Raw genomic sequence first — 18902 nt, forward strand, 5'->3', positions numbered from 1 at the left:
ATTGGGTTACACAGCCAGCCTATCTCATTCTCTATGATCTTCGTGGTCCTGCCAGTGATTTCCTTATAGTGTGATAGTTTGATTACTCCACACCCTCTGGTTGTTCTTTTTTTATTTTTAAATTATTTATTCACTTTACATCTCAATATCACCCCCCCCTTTCTGCCCGTACTCCCTCACACAGATCCTTCTACGCTCCCCTCTCCTCTGAGAGGGGAGAACTCCACTGTTGTTATCACACTTCCATCCTCACCTCTACCTCTGGTTGTTCTCTATAGTCAACATTTTAAAACCTAAGAGTTCCCACATTTCACATTTCTTATGACCTTACCCCTCTCTCTCTCTCTCTCTCTCTCTCTCTCTCTCTCTCTCTCTCTCTCTCTCTCTCTCTTCCTCACTGTTACTCCAACATGTCACAAAGATTACCCTAATTAAACTCAGTGGGTCACAAAGCAAACCAAAAATCATGAATCTAGAAAGGAACAGGTGTTCAAGGGGAGTTTTAAGTGCATTTTAATATATGATTTAGGGCACATATTTTATAAAGCTGGGGATTAGGATAAGTGAAATATTGAATATATAAGTAAAATAGAATACACTGATTCCCAAGCCTGATGACCATTAGAAATGCCTTTCAAACTTTTAAGACTGTAAAGGTGAAGTCTTAGAATGCAAGACCGAGCCTGGGTCTGTGCTTTGCTTAGCGATTTGCAGAGTTGTCTCAACCATAAAGAAACACTTCGGCTCTCCTGAACTAGAACCCACATAAAACAAATAGCCCATGATTTACAGAGGCTTACCATCTCCTTCATTGCCCAAATGCCTAGATTAGAACATGGCTAGGAAAGATTTGCAGCTTTCCGAACAATCAGACACTCAGAGGCTCTGAGTATGAGGCCTTCTAAATATTGTTCTGACTTGGAAGGAATTTTCTATCCTAGACTTCCAAAGAAGAACAAAACACCCAACTCTACATTCCTGAACCCAGTGATGAAGTTGGCCTAACATCTACTGAGTCTGTGTTCCCACCCAGTTACTTATTCTGTGCCTCAACCGTTTGGCAGGGTAGTGGGAGATTAAACGTGTTAATACATGTAAAGTTTAGACTGGCACTTCACATTACCACTGTGCTGTCTTCTTAGCACTTCCCAACTCTAGAAGAAGAGGCTTTAGTACCTTGTCATCAAAACAGCAAAATGTCCCACTGGCATGTTTCATGCTAATGAGCTTTACTTTATAGCTAGAGTGGCGAGATCAGAAACCTATTCTGCCATAATTCTCTGCGTCTAATTTGTTTATTTATTACTCTCTCCACATACACTTACACCAGTTCTTCAAGACACGGCAGGAATTCTGTTTCCACTAAAAAAAGACTCTTGTCCATGATAAATCTACCCTGACTGAGTTGTTTTCTGCATCTCTGAGCACCGTGAGTAATTGTATAACCATTAAATCATTGTGTATCGTGTCTGTGTCAGATTAGATGTTAGAAGCTTTGGAGGCGATGCCTCGTCTGAAAACATGATTTAGAACATATTAGAGCATTCTTCATATCACAGAAATATTTCTGAAGTAGAATTTGCATGAGGTAGCCCCCAACACTAGCACCTTTGCTGGGTCTAATGATTAAATTGGATCCAACATACCTCTAACTTGCTTGATCTTAAGAAAGTTGTGGAAGTTGAGGCGCACGTGCAGGTCCCTCATTTCATTACTGGGAGGTCCACAAGTGTGCTGTACTCGTTAGCCAGCGTAGACACAGCTGGAAGCAGAATTAGACCCTGCTGGAACCAAGAACCAGGAACTTCACATGGGGCCCTCACTAATCAAAACAGAAGGAGGGATTCTACTTGCTTTTGCTGGGTTCCAAGTAGCTGGCTTCCTGTCCCAGCATCTGGATGTTGGTGCAAAGTCAGCACACTGCCAGTGGACCCCAGGTCACAGCACCAACATGTGGTTATTTCCAGCTCTTTGGAATGTTTCGCTCCAGGAAGGTGAGGAAAGCAGCACTTAGATTTTCCTGATTAGTGTAGCATTGCAGGACAGCTTTGACCATCCGTTTAATGGTAAATCTGCTTTCCAGATGACTGTGCACATGGAGATGAGAAGGGTTTGTGGAGGAGAGGTGCCTTTTGAAAGAGTGGTTTTTCATTCAGTCTCTAATTTGGGGTAAATGGTCCCCAGAGGACCATTTTCAGAAATGTTTGAAGTTTCCATCTGATTTTGAAAATAAGTTGGAAGCCACCTGTGTGAAGTGGGCATGTGCTCCAACAACGACACTGTTCACATCCTCCTGGGTCCTTCATTCAACATAGATCTCATGGTTAGATTGACATCTGGGTCCGTAGAGTTTCTCCTATAGCTGCCTCTCTAGTTGCCCTGTTAGACTTGACAGAATTCAAGACACTGAGGATAACCACATAAGAAGTCCTTTAATCACATATCTTCCTCTTGACGTCTCAGCATCAGCTGGTTCTTGTTTTCTGTTTGTCTTCCTATTCTTTCTTTGGGAAGTTTACTTTCCTATTATTTCAATGACTTAGATACTCTGGGCGACTGCTTACCTCCCGGTCTTGTGCCGTGTGACATAACAGTTGTTTGTAGAGTCGCCCCCTATAGGCCACAGATTTCTTGCTCTTACATCAGTTATTTTTCAAAGGTGCACAGGACTCAAAAGGCTTAGTACTCTCAGTGCAGAGCAGACTTGGGACCCCGGTCCATACATTTATCTGCCTACGGGCTGTTCAATTTGCCGGTTTAAAAAAAAAACAGTCAGCTAGTGATTTAATAGGGTGAACTTTATATGAAATGTAAGGGGAAGGAGCAGAATTCATGCTTCACATTCCTAGGTCCCAGCCATGACCTTCTACTAACTTCTTCCAAGGAAATGTACCAAAAGATAAAGTACAAAACTCAGACTGCTAGGATAATACTACCACAGCAGTGGGGATATTGATTTTAAAAAAACTGAAACCCCTAGGTTAAATATTTTCAAAACTTTCACATTTAGTGAATTAATTGGTGATTTAGTTAAGTTTTTGAGTCAGAGCTCTGTGTAGCTCAGGCTGGTCTTGAATTCTTGATCTTCCTGCCTCTACACCCCTTCCCCCAACAAGCACAGAGATTACCAGCATGCAGAATCTTGGCCTGGGGTCAATTTAAAATTTATACTGTTTATATACATAATTCAAATATCAAGATAGTGTTAAAAAACAGTTTATACCAAGAATTCTGCCTCCACTTGCACCTACCCTACACACAACACCTATAATTGCCATTAGTATAAAATTGTTCTGAAAACGTTATTGTCTGCTTTATAGAAATAAAAGCCGATATGACTGTGATTACCTACCCTCCCAAAAGAAGAATTCTAAAGGAGCTGTTTTGCAGAGTGGTTTTAGACACTTAGCACTGCACTTCCGAGACCTTCCCATTCCAGCTTAAAGCAAAAGAAGATGTTCTTCAGAGCTGCCTGAATTTGACTTTAAGAAGTTACTATGGGTTTATTTTCTTACAGTTGAAAACTAGGCTTTTGTATTATATACCTTTTTGTAATTAAAGGCCGTATGTGTAGTATATGTGGGCGCACATGCATGTGTATATGTGCATATTCGTGCCTGTGCACTTGTCTGCATTGGTTCTTAGCAGTAGAACATTGTAGGAAAGCTCACTTGTGAATTCGATAGCTATCCCATCCCACCAACAGCATTCGCAAACACCCCTCTGTCCGAGTGGTCCATAGTGTGTTGCAGTAAGACGGGAAATAGAAACTTCCAAGTGAACATCGAGTCTTTTATTTTTACCCCGATTTTTCAGTGGGACTATGACACAGTGGAGATAATGTCTCACCCTGGACACGGGCTGACGCCAACTCTAGTGACATATGTGGAATGGGCCCATGTCGCCACTTGCAAAATTCCCTGTAATGGAAAGTTAAGCATGCATTCATTAGTCGCCTAACTAGTGCGGTTGGCTCCAAAGAACTCAGCTGTTCATTGGAACAGAAAAGAAAAATTTTCCACCATGATGCTGTGTATCCCAGGCTTTCACTGTTCTCATTTTTCTTACCAATCTCATTTCCAGGACCGACTTCAAGATATACACCTCAAGGCACAGACAAGTCCTACTCAGAGCATTCATACCCATGGGATGTTCTTTTGAGGAATGATTTTGTGCTTCCCCTAAGGTTTATAATTAAATAATTAGTACCTTATATACAATGAATTAAAATTCCAGAGCACAATACGAACACTGAACCGGGCTGCACTATCAGCGCACTTCGTACTCCGAGTTGCCCGGCAGCTTCCTGCATTATGCAAGTAGGCAGCCATACGAAAGCAGCATGATTTATGACCCAGATAGCATCATCCCATTGTGAATGGCATGTATCCCAGGCCACCCTCCCATCACTCTTACCGTTCTCATTGGACTGATTCTTGGTTTCATTTTTCTCTGAGGATAGTGTGCCTTATTTAGAAAAACAAATTCTGCCAGTCCTGCCGCCCTAGGAGAATGTGGCAAATGGAGCGGAGCAGAGCAGTTATCCAATCCAAATAGGCGTTCATGGATTTATCTACTTCTTTGCTTGCTCACAGGACAGGAGCACACTCTAGTTGGCCTGGAATGCACTACATAACCCAGACTGACTATGAACTTGTGGCAATCCTTCTGCCTCTGCCTCCTCATTGCTAGGATGGCAGGTGAGGTACCATGCCTAAGCAAAGAAGATTTTCTAAAATCGAACTTTGGCAGGGATATTTTAAAGGAGGTCACTTTCTTCCCCTCTAAGGAACAGTTGAACTTGGACAGTTGCAGTGATGAGTGTGTCTGATCTATACAAGAGACCATCCTTCGGTGTATCAGTAGACTCTCAAATGCAAGCTGGGCACAGGGACAAAGACACACTTGATTTGTTAATGACACCTGCAAAGGCTTTCGCAACAGGTATTTCCAGTTTTGTTCTCAGGCTCTTGAAGCCACCTCTCTCAGTCTCCTCTCTCATAAGGGCGGATAATGGCAAGATGTTCTATTTGTCATCTATCTCAACACACACATTTAAGATGTCAGCCTCCCACCCCTAGCCCTGAGAGTACTGCTTGCCCCAGGCTGGACCATCTCTTCTGCCACCTTTGTGGTTTTCATTACTTCTTGGGAATACATTTGAGATTGCCTTAGCATAATTTTCTTTCTACAAATATCTTAGCCCTTAAGCTATGATCTTAAAAAGTAGTACATTAAAAAATTTTTAAAAAAAAGTAGTACATAGGTCACAAATAAGGTTCAATATAGTATTAGACATTTAAACATGCAAAGTGTTAAGTTAGGGTGTTGTAAAGATGTTATGTTACAAGTATATTTTTAAAAGGCACTTAACACTTGTGTCTTGATTGAAATCATTCTTACTTCAGCAGAGAAGCATCTGGTAGCAGTGTTAGTGGTCTATAAAGTACATGGTTCTGTTCCAATGTCCAAAAAGTCCCCAGTGGGAAAAATGTTTGACACCTCTAATGAATTACCTTCACGTCATGCATAACTTTCACATTCTGTCCTGATAAATATGTATCTGGGATTGGTACCTTAAGGGAATAACCCATGGTGTTAACAAAGAAACTTTAAGGTTACATTCAAACTCCATGGAATTAGATTTCAAACACACCATGTATCAGAAACTCTCATATAGGATTTTGTTGAAGTAGATTAAAAATGTGGATTACAGAGATTACATTATGTATTCACTATGTAGACTTTCAAAATTGAAGACGCCATATCTACATCTGAATCTATACAGAAGAGCCAAACCATCTTCATCATGTTGGGTATAAGCAAATTTGATGGATACCACAGCTGTGAATTGTGGTTGATTTGATTGGATGGCTCATAATTAATGAAAGCTAACTGTAGAGTTGTCATTTTTAATACAAAAAGCAACTTAGTAATTCTTAGTATTTACATAGTTGCCCAGAGGATCTTCTGAAGTCCATCTTCCACCCATATGACTACTACCAACAATGTTTTTTATTTATAGGTAGTAGGTAGAACTATAGTCATCACCTCATTACTTAGATGAAATTTACTGATGTGAGTTTTCATGTGCCCTCTACACATTTATATTTGGTGAAAGGAGAAAGGATGGAACTCTCACTGCCCTGCCACTTACAACACTACAGGTTCGAATATTTCAATACCAGTGCTTATGAGGACGTGGCATTTCCTGACCAGCCATATAGACTGCTTTTTATCTGAGATGTTCCTGGTTTTCATAGAATTTTTTTAGTAGCTCAAAACACAGTCAGTATCTTGACTATGGCCTACATGGATTGTTACGCACAGTGTACAGAAACCTCTTACACTAAGACTCAGAAGAGTTGAGAGCTGGAGTAAGGCAGTGGGCAGGAAGACATATTTTATTTTTCCTCCCACATTAAGCTGCAAATAAGGAGCGCTTTCCTGTACATTGCAGTAAGCAATTAAAAGAAGTTATAGAGTTGGATGCAAGCGTAACCCGAAGGACAACTGGATGTGTGGAAGCACCAGTTTTCTCCATGTGCTCAGGCTAATCCTCGTTAATACTCAGAACGTTGAGTTTCTACAGAATGGGTTGCATGTCCATACATGTTTTGGTATCTACCCACACACTTTCATGTGGTATGACTGTGCATCCCAGGAGAAAGGCTGTGGTGTGTGTCTCTGCGCCTCAGTGGAGCTGAACAAACGATTGCTGAAAATGGTGTCATAAAGGTGAGCAACAAAGAACTAGTAACCTTCTCTTGCTAATTTTATCCCCCTCCACCCTCAGGACATCGTGAGAGTAATTTGAAAAGGATTGTTGTTCTTCTGTTGCCAGGGGCAACTCATCTTCTCAGTTTCTTCTCCATATATTTCTTGGTTTGGTTTGGTTTGGTTTGAAACTGTAATTTTTTTATTGGATAATTTATTTATTTACATTTCAAATGTTATCCTCTTTCTGGTCCCACCCATGCCCCTCCCACTACTTCTAAAGCTTGGTGTTCTGTGTCTTCAGAAGATAGAGTATAATCAATAATGCTCCCTTGTTTAGACACAACATAGCTATCCTTCTGAAGCAATGATGTTTAAGACTACAGGTTTTGTTCTCATATGGGTATAATTGTAGACATTTCTGTATTAGAAATTGTGCTGATAGCCACCGGAATATGTTGGCTGTCGAAATTTCAGGAGCATCATCTGTACGAAAGCTGGCAAGGACATGTCTCTACCACAGCTCCGGGCTCCATTGGGTGTGTAGTTGTATGTCAGTGGTCTCAGGTGAGCTGCTGGCTGTCTGCAATAAGAATCTTGATAGCGTATAATGGCAGGAAGATAGGAGTATCCAGCAGTACTCTATAAACAGAATTTTGTAAACAGAAGTAGCTAATTGTTAAAAAAAAAAAAAGGAAACTGAAATAAGACAGACTGCCTTGACTTCCTTTTTCTGTTTCTTTTGTTTTGAATGGTCCTGGAATGTTTCCAATCGACACAGCAGTGAACAATACTGCTTAAATGGGATTCCCTTCATCCTCAGGTCTAAGAGTTAGCACACATTCTCCCTTAGGGACAGAAAATGTAACTGCATCCATCTTGCATTCTGCTTTTTTGGTGCAGGGCACACTTACTCTTTGGAGGCAAGGAGACAAGGAGACAGAGTATAGCTTTCACTGTATCCTCTGCCTGTAGGTGTGCTTGTATGTAATCTGGAAAAGGCAGTCCTTTCACATGTTGACATCTGCGCCTTTCAACCTGCTGTTCCAGGTAGAATGCGCAGTATCTGTGACACCACCTGAGACAGTAAAACATCTGCCCCATAAATTCGCACACAGTTTGCCATACTGCCAGGCTTCCTGGTACAGAGCATTCATTCACATGTGGTCTTGTGAATCTGGTAAGTTCTTGATGTTTAGAATCTAGCAATCCTCACAATCGTTTGTCAAGAGTTCAGCAGTGGACTAGTCTCCAGTTCTGCTTACAAAATTATTTCGACAACTCCCTCATATTTGTGTTCAATTCCAAAAATTTTAAGCATTTCTTTCATTTTCAACTTTTAAAATTCCATTTAAGGTATTTACCTTGATGATACTGGTTTCAAATATTAGATAGTTACCAGGAAATTGTGCTACCTACTTACTGGTCATCTGTTGTAGTGTCCAGCTGAAGTAGGAGAAAGGATTCTGACCCCTGACACATACACATATACATTAAATATATTTTATGTATATTGCACCTTTGTTGCCAGCACTGTTTTAGTGAGACCTTAATTATATTTTGAATTTCATGGTCCATGAAATGTACACATGGTAGGAAGGAGCTGTGATCTGTTGGCTTCAGGACCAATTCTAAAGTTAAGAAATCTGCCTGAGTGGGAGAATTCTCTCTGCCTCTGACTCCCCTTTACCACTTCAGAACACAAAGGACCAGAGACATCTGGCTGAAAGCAATTTGACATCTGGCTGAGTGCTTGGAAATCTACTCTCAGATCTAGTTAGTCATGGCATCTCCAGTATGGTTCTCATTGAGTGGGTGATATCAGACTGTGCGAAGTGATTAGGAGAGCTAAATGTGTTTGCATTTGCCTCATAGCACTTGGGAAAAATTAGTAATTGAATTGCAGTCCAGATTTATATCAGCGGTACCCTACAAATGCTCATGTAACAGTGTTTATCTATAGTTATCCTGCACCTTATGGTATGGACAGAATGAAAAAGCCAGTTGGCAAAAGAGCCAAGGTTTTACTTAACACCATTACAAAATCAACAAAACACATGCAGTGGGTGTTGAATCAGAAAGGAGATGTCAGGTAACCCCGTGGCATACTGAGAAAGAACCGTAGTGCTGACCTTGATTTTCTTCCTTATCTCGTTTGACTGACTTTCTCTCTATGGCTTGCTCTACTATAGCTCAGCTTTGATAAGTTTGTAAGTCTACTTAAATATCTGAAGCTAGTTCTGGTAGTGGGTAAGATACATGGGATGAGGGAGGGAAAGCTGAGATGCTGCATTTCTTACGAGCTCCTTGGTGATGCCAATGCAGCTTGGGTATTGATTACAGTTTGAGAAAAAAAAAAAGCAAGGGCTCATTTAGTTTGAATTTTGTCTCATCCCTGTACTTCCTACGACTCTAATTTCAGATACCACAAATCTCTTTTTTTCCTTGAGCATTTCTCTCACGTTTTTATTATTATTGTATTATTATTTGAATGTACAATGGGTCTGCGTAGCTTCATATTCATTTACGTGATTATGGGTACATGGATAGCATGATGTGTATATGGAAGTCATAGGACAGCCCTGAGCAGTGTTCCTCATCTTCTAGGTTGTTTGAGATGAGATCTAATCATTGCTGCATATGCCAGGCTGGCTCAAAAGCTTCTGGTGGGTTTCCTCTCTCTGCCTATCATCTTCCCATAGGAGATGCTGAAATTACCAAAGCTCACGTGGTGTGTATGTCTTTTACATGGGTTTTGAAGATACAAACTCAAATCCTTCAGTTTGCACAACAATTGTTTTCCTCATTGATCTGTCCTCTTAGCCCTTTACTGACAATTTTGAATCACAATAATAAACAATAAATGGTACCTGATATTTAAGACTTTAGGCTGCATAAAATTAATTTCAACATTGAGTTTTTTGCATAAATTCAAAAGTATATATTTACGTACAGTTTAGTTGTAGTTCACTTGTATCGATGTAATGCTAAAGATGTTTTCACATCCCTGTTCACTTCCAAAGCCATCATCGCCTTCACAAAAATCCCACCCATGGTGCTAGAGAGATGGCTCAGCAGTGAAGAGCACTAGATGTTCTTCCAGAGAGCCAGAGTGTTGATTCCTAGCACCCACATGGTGGCTCACACACAATCTTGGAACTTGCTACTTCCAAGGGAATTGAATGCCCTCTTCTGACTTCCATGAGTACCAGGCATGCGCTTTTGGACAGATATACTTGCAAGCAAATCACTTATACATATAAAATAAAATAATTTTAAAACTCCCATCCATGATTGCATAGTAATTGATGAACATCTGTTATTAAATCTGATATTCATGTGATAAAGTGACAAGTTGTTTATTACAGAATGAGTCAATAACACATAATGATACTAATCAAAGTTAATAATATTTGTCTACCATGTGTGAGGATTTGGTAAACAATACCTTGTTAGGTGAATGGCAACAAATACTGCCAGGACATCAGAAGAAAATAAAATCCTAATTTAAAAAGATTTTAGTTCTTGATTGTCAGCTGCCAGTTGGGCCCTATAATTAAAAATAGCTGTTCTAGAGGATATTTAAAAATGCATATTTGATATGCAAGTGAGTTAGGAATGCGTGGTGCTGAGGTTCATTTGTTAGAGTCATGCGGTGTTTAGGCAAAAGAAAATGACAGGTATGAATAGGTCTTGCTAGAAGTCTCTGACATTCAGGAACCTCCATTGGTTGTGGGAAACATTAGGCTGCCTGAGGCAGTGTTAAAAGCAGCACTTCAAACCTCTGGAAGATGGCAGCTGTGCCTAAGGTTAGGATGTAAGTTAGAGAGTTCTCTGCCCAGAGCTGCTCTTTCTATAAGATCATTTTTTTATTCCTTCTTCCCAAATCCAACGCATTATTTCAGCTGATACTAAGACTTATGGCCCATACTTTAACAAAGCCTCCGCCTTATACTGCTCCAATAGCACCAGCATAAACATTATTAGATCATTCAGTATCTAGAGAATCTAGTTGACATAATATACTGTACAACTTACTGTGTGTAAGAATTCCAGGGAGAATTCTTTAATACATAGACTAATCAAACTATTTGGTTTTTGTAGTATCATTAAATAAAGTTTGTGTCACATTTAATGCCATGCAAAAGTCAGAAGTTAGAGTACTCTGATATGAAAGACCATGCTTTATAGAAAGCTATATTAGTATTTTGAAAGAAATAGAACCAGTGTAGATATAGATATTTGAACACAGGCATATTGTAGACATTGGCACATATGATTATGAAGGTTAAGAGGCACCATGAGATGTTGTCTGCAAGCTGTAGACCCTGTTGTGCTGTAGCATGGCTTGGTCCATATGTGAAAGCACAAGAGTCTAAGATCTACTCATACAAGTTCAGAGAGCTGATAGTTTTGATGTCTAACGTTAGAACTTGTGTCTGTGTGACAATGAGTCTTAGAAAAGATGAACATAAACCAGTTATGAGGAGGGGAGCTGATCCCCTTCCTCTCTTGTTGTTTTATCTGGGCACCAGCCAATGATATGGATTGTGTCCACCCACAATTGAGGACAGACTTTCCTATTCAATCCACCAATTTGTCTCACAATCTCCTGGCAACACAATCACACCTCAAAACAATATTCTTTAATCTAGCCATATTAATGCCTAAATTTAACCTTCACTCCGGTGTCTTTGACTATCTTGGGACACAAATATTTAAACATTACCTTATAAAGGTATTTCTAAAAACTTTGAAATGTCTACATTATCAAATATTATTTTCAAAATTATCTATTATCTTCAATGAAATGGACAACCAGCTAAGTAGGTGAATATCTGTAATGATCATTCTATTTTTCCATTTTAATTATGAATTTCAACTTTAATTATCTTCTTTGAGGAATGTGTGGGTGTATTTATTATTGTCTTATTTTTTTGTTTATTCTTGGTTTACCAATACATGAGAAAATAACATGGAAATTATAGATGGATGAAACAAACTAGTGCCTTTACTGTAAGGCTACACTTCTGGAATCTAGATTCAGAATCTAGGTTCTGACCTTTTTCTATCAAGGGAACCACACAGAGTGGATGAGTTGATTAAAAACTCTGATCCTCTTTGCTTCAGCACAAAATGTGGATAATTATAGTTACCTGTATCTCTTGGGTCCTATGAGTCTTAATTACTTAATATTTGCGAAGCACTTGGAGATCTTTGAATTAAAAGTGCTGAGCCATTGAACCAAAGTTCAGTACAGTTATAATTGGAATGAAAGTTTGTAGTTTCCCCTCATCTTTATCTCTTTATGTCCTGTTCTTCTGTCAAGCCAAAGATTACTGATGGTTGCTACTTAACTCTACTTCTGTAACCACTTTCCCTTTCAAACCATGTTTCAATAAAAAGATTGAAACAGACCCATAATTCCACAAGTAAACAACTATTTAGTATTTATTTTTAAAGCTCACTATTCAATAAGAATATAATTATTGAACTTATTTAGTCTAGTCTGCCATTCCTTGAAGTCTTCTGTGTGCCATGTTAAACACCCCCCTCTGCTCAGAAACTCTTATAGGACCTTCTCTGTCCATAAAGCAGTATCCAATTTAGTTATTGTCATCCCTAGAACCGTATGAAATTGGGCAGTTGTTTCATCTTGTTTCTTATGACTTCTGGTATAGAGCTCTTCTAACTCTAGTCCTTCTCTCACCTCGAACCCATTCACCATTCAATCATCACCCACTTCTATCCTATACAGAGATCTCAGAATTCTATGAAAACTTCACAAAGCATTTCTTCATTTCTTACCTGAAAAGAGCATCTTTCTCTCTTTAAAACTTCATCTATATCTTCCCTGGATCATTTGTCTTTTCCTAAAGTTATGTGATGGTCTTAACTCCTTCTTAGACAGTAGAACTAGAAAATAAATCCCTTGCCTTACAATTGAACAAGTAAGGTTGATATATGACTGTGGTGAAATCAGATGAAAGTTAGACATTTTTAATGTTATTGTGCAGGTTTTCATTAGTGTGTCCCTTAGGGTTTTACTGCTGTTAAGAGACACCATGACATCTACACAATGGAAATACTACTCAGCTATCAAAACCAATGACTTTATGAAATTCATAGGCAAATGGATGGAACTGAAAAATATCATCCTGAGTGAGGTAACCCAATCACAGAAAAACACACATGGTATGCACTCATTGATAAGTGGATATTAGCCCAAATGCTCAAATTACCCTAGATGCACAGAACACATGAAACTCAAGAAGGATCACCAAAATGCGATGCTTCACTCCTTCTTTAAAAAAGGGAACAAGAGTACCCTTAGGAGGGGATAGGGATGCAAATATTAGAACAGAGACTGAAGGAACGGCCATTCAGAGACTGCCCCACATGTGGCCCATATATATACAGCCACCAAAACTAGATAAGATTGATGAAGCTACGAAGTGCATGCTGACAGGAACCAGATATAGATCTCTCCTGACACAGCCAGAACATGTCAAATACAGAGGCAAATGCTAGCAGCAAACCACTAAACCGAGAACGGTACCCCTGTTGGAGGAATTAGAGGAAGTATTGAAAGAGTTGAAGGAGCTTGCAACCCCATATGAACAACAACGCCAACCAACCAGAGTTTCCAGGGACTAAGCCACTACCCAAACACTATATATTGACTGACCCTGGGCTCCAACTACATAGGTAGCAATGAATAGCCTAGTAAGGGCACCAGTGGAAGGGGAAGCCCTTGGTCCTGCCAAGACTGGACCCCCAGTGAATGGGATTGTGGGGGGAAGGAGGTAATGGGGGGAGGAGGGGAACACCCATATAGAAGAGGAGGGGGACGGTTAGGGGGATGTTGGCCTGGAAACTGGGAAAGGGAATAACATTTGAAATGTAAATAAGAAATACCCAATTTAATAGAGATGGGAAAAAAAAAGAAACACCATGACCAAGGCTACTCTTATAAGGGCAACATTTAATTGGGTCTGGCTTACAGGTTCAGAGAGTTCAGTCCATTATCATCATGGCGGCATCCAGGCAGGAATGGTGATGGAGATGAGAGTTCTACATTTTTATCTGAAAGCTGCTAGAAGACTGGCTTGCAGTCAGCTAGGATGAGAGTCTTAAAGCCCACATTTACAGTGGCACACCTACTCCAACAGGAACACACTTCCTAGTAATGCCAGTCCCTGGGCCAAGCATATTCAAACCACCACAATGTGGTTTTAATAGGTCTGTACCCTATACAACAGAATTAAACATTAATTGATCTTTCTGTAACATTTCATTATCCTTGATAGTTACAGAAAACATTAAACTGTTTTCTTTTGCTTACATACATAATCCAAAGAGATTAGAAGTAAATAAAGCTTTTGTGGTCCTCTCACCCCCTTTTTTTTTTTGACTTGCCTCTATGATTATTTAGTTCTTCTCAATTTTGGCCATGAAAATTTAGTTCTAACATGATTAACTTAAAGCAAGAAAACATTTATCTTGGCTTGCACTTCATGGTCACCTGGCACCACTGCTTCTAGGCATAATGTCACAGAGCCCCAGTTCCTATGGCTTCTACCTTGTCCTAATGACCATTTAACAACTGATCCATCAATAGATATACCATTGATAAGATGAGAGCCCTCATGATCTATTCATAGTCTAAATGACCTACTTCTACACATAGCTTCAGTGAGAACCAAGTCTTCAACTCACTAGGGGAAGATCTAAATGATGACCATGATTAAGAACAGTTCTAATAGAATCTTTATCATGCTGGCTTTAGAAAGTTGGCCTCTGTGATTTGTTTAACTATAGGAAATGATCCCCAAGTTTCATAAGCTCCCTCTTTGTCATACACTTTCTCTACCTTGTGATTAATATTCTAAAACTGGCATAAAGTTCTGGTAGTAAAAACGAGAGTGAGGAGACCTATTAGTTTTGTGACATTTGACAGAATTAGAAGTGTAATTGCTATAACTATGTGACCATGATGATATTAACTGTCCTCTCTTTGCAACAATTTAATTTGATGAAGATTATGAATGCTTTATAATCTTTTAGACAGCACAAGTTATTGTGGTACGATAGTAGAGGAACAAGCTATCATGAATATTGCTCTGGTTGGATGTTTAGGTCTTGTGAGTCATGCTTCTAACTAAGCTTTCTTTTTTCTTTTTTCTTTTTTTCTATGTAACATACTTTATATTGACTTTACTGAGATGAAGCTAAGAAAGTCTTCCTAGAACCTATTTTCTTACAGAAGACAGGCCATAACTAGTAACTACTGTTAATGGTTGGTGGGGGAGGCATAAAGCACCAAATATAATCATGATAATGTAGAATCAAGGAGAAGCCAACGTGTGCTGGCGTAATTAGAGAAGGTGGCAAGTACAGCAAATTTTAGTGCTTAAACTAAACTTGGCCATCATGAAAGATGGCCAAGGCTCAGTTCCCTAGAGGTAGAGAGGAGAAAGCTCTATTTTCAGGGAAAATCAAATAATTTCCACTGATGACAAAGGATCACAGGGACCCTGGCCTACTCAGAAGTGAAGTCATTGTAAGTTTTTGTGTGAGAGAATAGCATAGGAGTGTTTTGTCAGGAGTTTAATAGGACAGAAAGGGTGTCCCACACAACAAGGAGAAATGATGGTCAAAAATGAGATGATAAAGCCTGATCCAGGATGGTAGCAGTGGACTGGAAAAAGAAATATTGGTAAAATAAGTTTGGATGGAGACATTAGTAAAATGTCTATACAGGAAGACTATACAGGAAATGTGGTGTCAAACTTTATATCAAATTCTATTCTGAACATTTTAGTCAATTCCAGGATTACCCAAAGTATCAGAAAGCCATGATTTAAAAAGCCAGAGCTTGGCATGACGGTACATGTCGTATCCCAACACTTCAGAAGCTGAGTCAGGAGGATTGAAACTGGAGTCAAGACCGTCCTGGTGTACATAGTAAGAAACATACAATAAACAGGCAAAGTGGGTCATGCTTTTGTGCTCACAAAAAGTATTGAGTTACTGTTCAAGGTGTTTTCTGAAGTCTTGATAGCAAATAGGCCAAAAGGATTGCTAAAATACCACTAGGAGGGTGTCAGAGGAGTGGGGCTAGGTGTATTACCGCCCAGTTAATTACTGAGTCTACTTAGATGCTCAGCCTGGGACAAAGTCTATGTGTAGACTTACAGGGAAAGCTGAGTCATATTTACTCAGAGGCCAATTGTTTACTTAGAATTTGCTTATGAATTGCTGAACCAGTGATAGACAGAGCCTTGAGTGCTTTCTGTATCAGAATGTTACCAATAAAACTGATAAATGAGACACACCCCGCCCCCCCAAAGGCTGAGGAAACCTTTTTAAGTATAGAAAAATGTATCATTAAAAGACTCATTGGTGTAACAGTGATAAAACACTGTAGCTAAAATGCCTCAGTACCTCCAGTCATTTAAAAGCATATAACCTTTAGTAAATGCTTACAAAATTCTACGTCTCATTACTTCTAAAATTCATTTTCTTTTGTTTTTTCTGCTTTTATAAATGTACTTAAGTTTTATATATATATATATATATATATGAGTTTTCAAGAGGAAAAATGGCTTATAATGGCAAATCTTCACCAACGTGGTATAGATGACTAAAATATTAATTAATTAATTAATTTATGAGATAGGGTCCCTCTGGTTAGCCTGGAACTCATATGTAAAATAGGCATAGACTGGTTTTGAATTTATAAAGATCCACTTGTCCCGATTTCCTGATTGCTGGTGTTGAAAGTATGCACCAGTATAAAATAGTTTAAATATGTATTATTTCATTGACCTAAATTTGAAGGTCCCTTGAGTCCTTCAAATGTAGACTTGTGATATTAGGAGAAAAGTTTCCTTCAGTGGTGTACCACCTGCCCAAATCCAAAACCTTCATGCAAGATCCATTTCTGTAATGGTGCTGGATATAAAACACTCCTAAAATTTTAGATATTAGCAGGACTAACAGGTGTATTTTCCTCAAGCCGATTTGCCTTTCTAATCTTAAATCATTATGTGGTCCAAGCACTTTCTCTTGTCAATAGTATAAAATATGATACAATCAAACAAATATGAACAAGCTTACTCTCCTCTTAGTAACTTACAAATTCATACTGGTTCATTGTATCCAAACTAAAAGCTGCAAAGATACTCTATAGAAACAAAAATTCCTAGGACACAAGTGGGCAAGTGGCTTAACACCCTTGGCTAAGGACGAGGTGGCTATAAGTAATGGAGATGCTGTGCAGAGCAGGGAAGATGGCTTTCAAACAGTGTCCAATCTCCTGAGGAAGGAAGATGCAAGCCTTCTTCAGAGGGATGCTACACTAGTCTCAAATCGTTGCCTGGACTTGAGTGTGAAATGTCTCACTTTCCTTCCTGTCTGGCTGTGCTTGGGTAACTAGCTCTGTGAACAACTTCTCTTACTGTGGCTGGTGTGTGGAGGCTATGCGCATCTATGAAGTCTGAAACTGTTGTGTGCATTGCTCTCCTGAGGGGAAGAGCCTCAAGATAATTGTGATGCCACTGTAGCATTGAGGAGGGCTTTACGGTCCCACTTCAGTGAGAATTCTGTAGCTTGTGTGCATAAGCTGTCTATGTGGCCTGTTCGGACGCCACATAGGATCATTGCTGTCTTCTCGTTGATTGGCTACCCCTACCGTCCAAGCAGTTCTGAGTATGTTTACCATTTATGCAAACTGAAGGTGTATACATGAGGAAATTTCCATTGGTGGTAGACTACCTTGTCTCTTTCAAAAGTGGATGATAGAAACTTTGATTTTTCAATACTAAAGCTTTCGGCCATTTCTGCACTATTGACTGGAGGTAGGTTATTTTTGTGTTCAGCAACTCATCGTGGACAGAAACATAATTCTTTTCTGGTGGACTTACCCTGCATAATGAGTGCTGTGCGTGTATGTCTTTACGAGTCTATGTTCCACAGCTGATAAGTAGAAAGAAAGTTAGCACGGTAGAGTTAAAGGAATTCTACTTGTTACTACTAAGAGGCACAATGCTTCCGGTAAGTAACTCAGAAGTCTTCCACCACCTGACGTAACCTTGGTTTGGTCCATAGGTATGTCTTAATTTTGCTTCTTATTCAATTTTAGTTGGGTTTGCAGAGCGTGCTTAAAGATGCAAGCCAAATTCTAAGAGTGATTTAACTTTGTGGTATGTTGTTAAGAGGCATCATAGGGAACTTCAAATGCACAGAAAGAAACCCTAGCTGCCAGTTCCAAAGTGTGTAAAATACTACTCAGCTTTGTAAAGGTATGACAACTCAGTGTTACACACACACGCGCGTGCACACACACACACACACACACACACACACACACACACACACACAGGAGTTCTGCTAATGAGAAGTTGCGCTCTCTTTGGTTTGCCAAAACAAGCCATCCAAGTACCATGGGAGTCTGGAGAGATGTCCGCACGTGAAAGGCATTGATTGATCCGGACTTGAATGCCTTTCCTTGAGGACTAGTCCAGCTTTCCCCTTTCTCTTGTTTTCATACCTGCCTCAGGCACATCATTAGAACAAACCTACTGAAAACGAATTGTTTGGAAATAAGCAAAACCTTCTCAGATGCAGTAAAACCTAGAGATGTGCTCTCTAGTTCCTAAAGTTTCTTCATGACACCAGACAAATCCTGTTTGGCCTTTAGCTTCCCTATCTGAAAAACACGGTGGTCCAAAGTGCTGTCACACTGCCTCTAGGGAGAAAGGCCCGTCCCAGCTCTCCTGCTCAGAGCTGCAGCCAGCCGGCCCTCTAGCCACTACTGTTTCCACCACACATTCCTACCAAGGACTGTGCTGCTGACTTGAAAGGAAGATTACTATTCCACTTGCAGTTGTTGCTTAGTAACATGTGTGATTGTGTTTCTGGTGACGGCGTGAACAGAGATCATTAAAAATTAAACCCCCAGAGCTGCTAAAGTGGGAGGAAGTGGGAGCGGGGAAGCCACAGTGCCGTCACTTGCTTAGAAACCGTTTACTCTCAGGCTTACATGTAAATCTTGAGGAAAACACTGCATGTCTCTGGTTTATATTAAGCTACATACAGCACGGTAACTGACATTGATTTGTGTCCCCTGCAGCTGGAGTGGATCAGTAAGACATTAAAAAAAAAAAAGAAAAAGAAAAAAA

The 18902-nt window shown here is 39.7% G+C and overlaps 1 protein-coding gene across 11 annotated transcripts in view; it reads left to right on the forward strand.

Annotated features, from left to right (window-relative positions):
- The window catches only part of Bdnf (brain-derived neurotrophic factor), a 50576-nt gene that overhangs the window by 27913 nt on the left and 3761 nt on the right, over window positions 1-18902 (forward strand). Inside the window, 1 exon segment of one of the 11 annotated variants that reach the window (NM_001270634.1) lies at window positions 6668-6738. The gene's annotated coding sequence lies outside the window, so the exon portion shown is untranslated. 11 annotated transcript variants of the gene reach the window in all.

The sequence above is a fragment of the Rattus norvegicus genome, chromosome 3 (genome assembly GCF_021556685.1).
Source record: "Rattus norvegicus strain SHRSP/BbbUtx chromosome 3, alternate assembly SHRSP_T2T, whole genome shotgun sequence".
Lineage (NCBI taxonomy): Eukaryota > Metazoa > Chordata > Mammalia > Rodentia > Muridae > Rattus > Rattus norvegicus.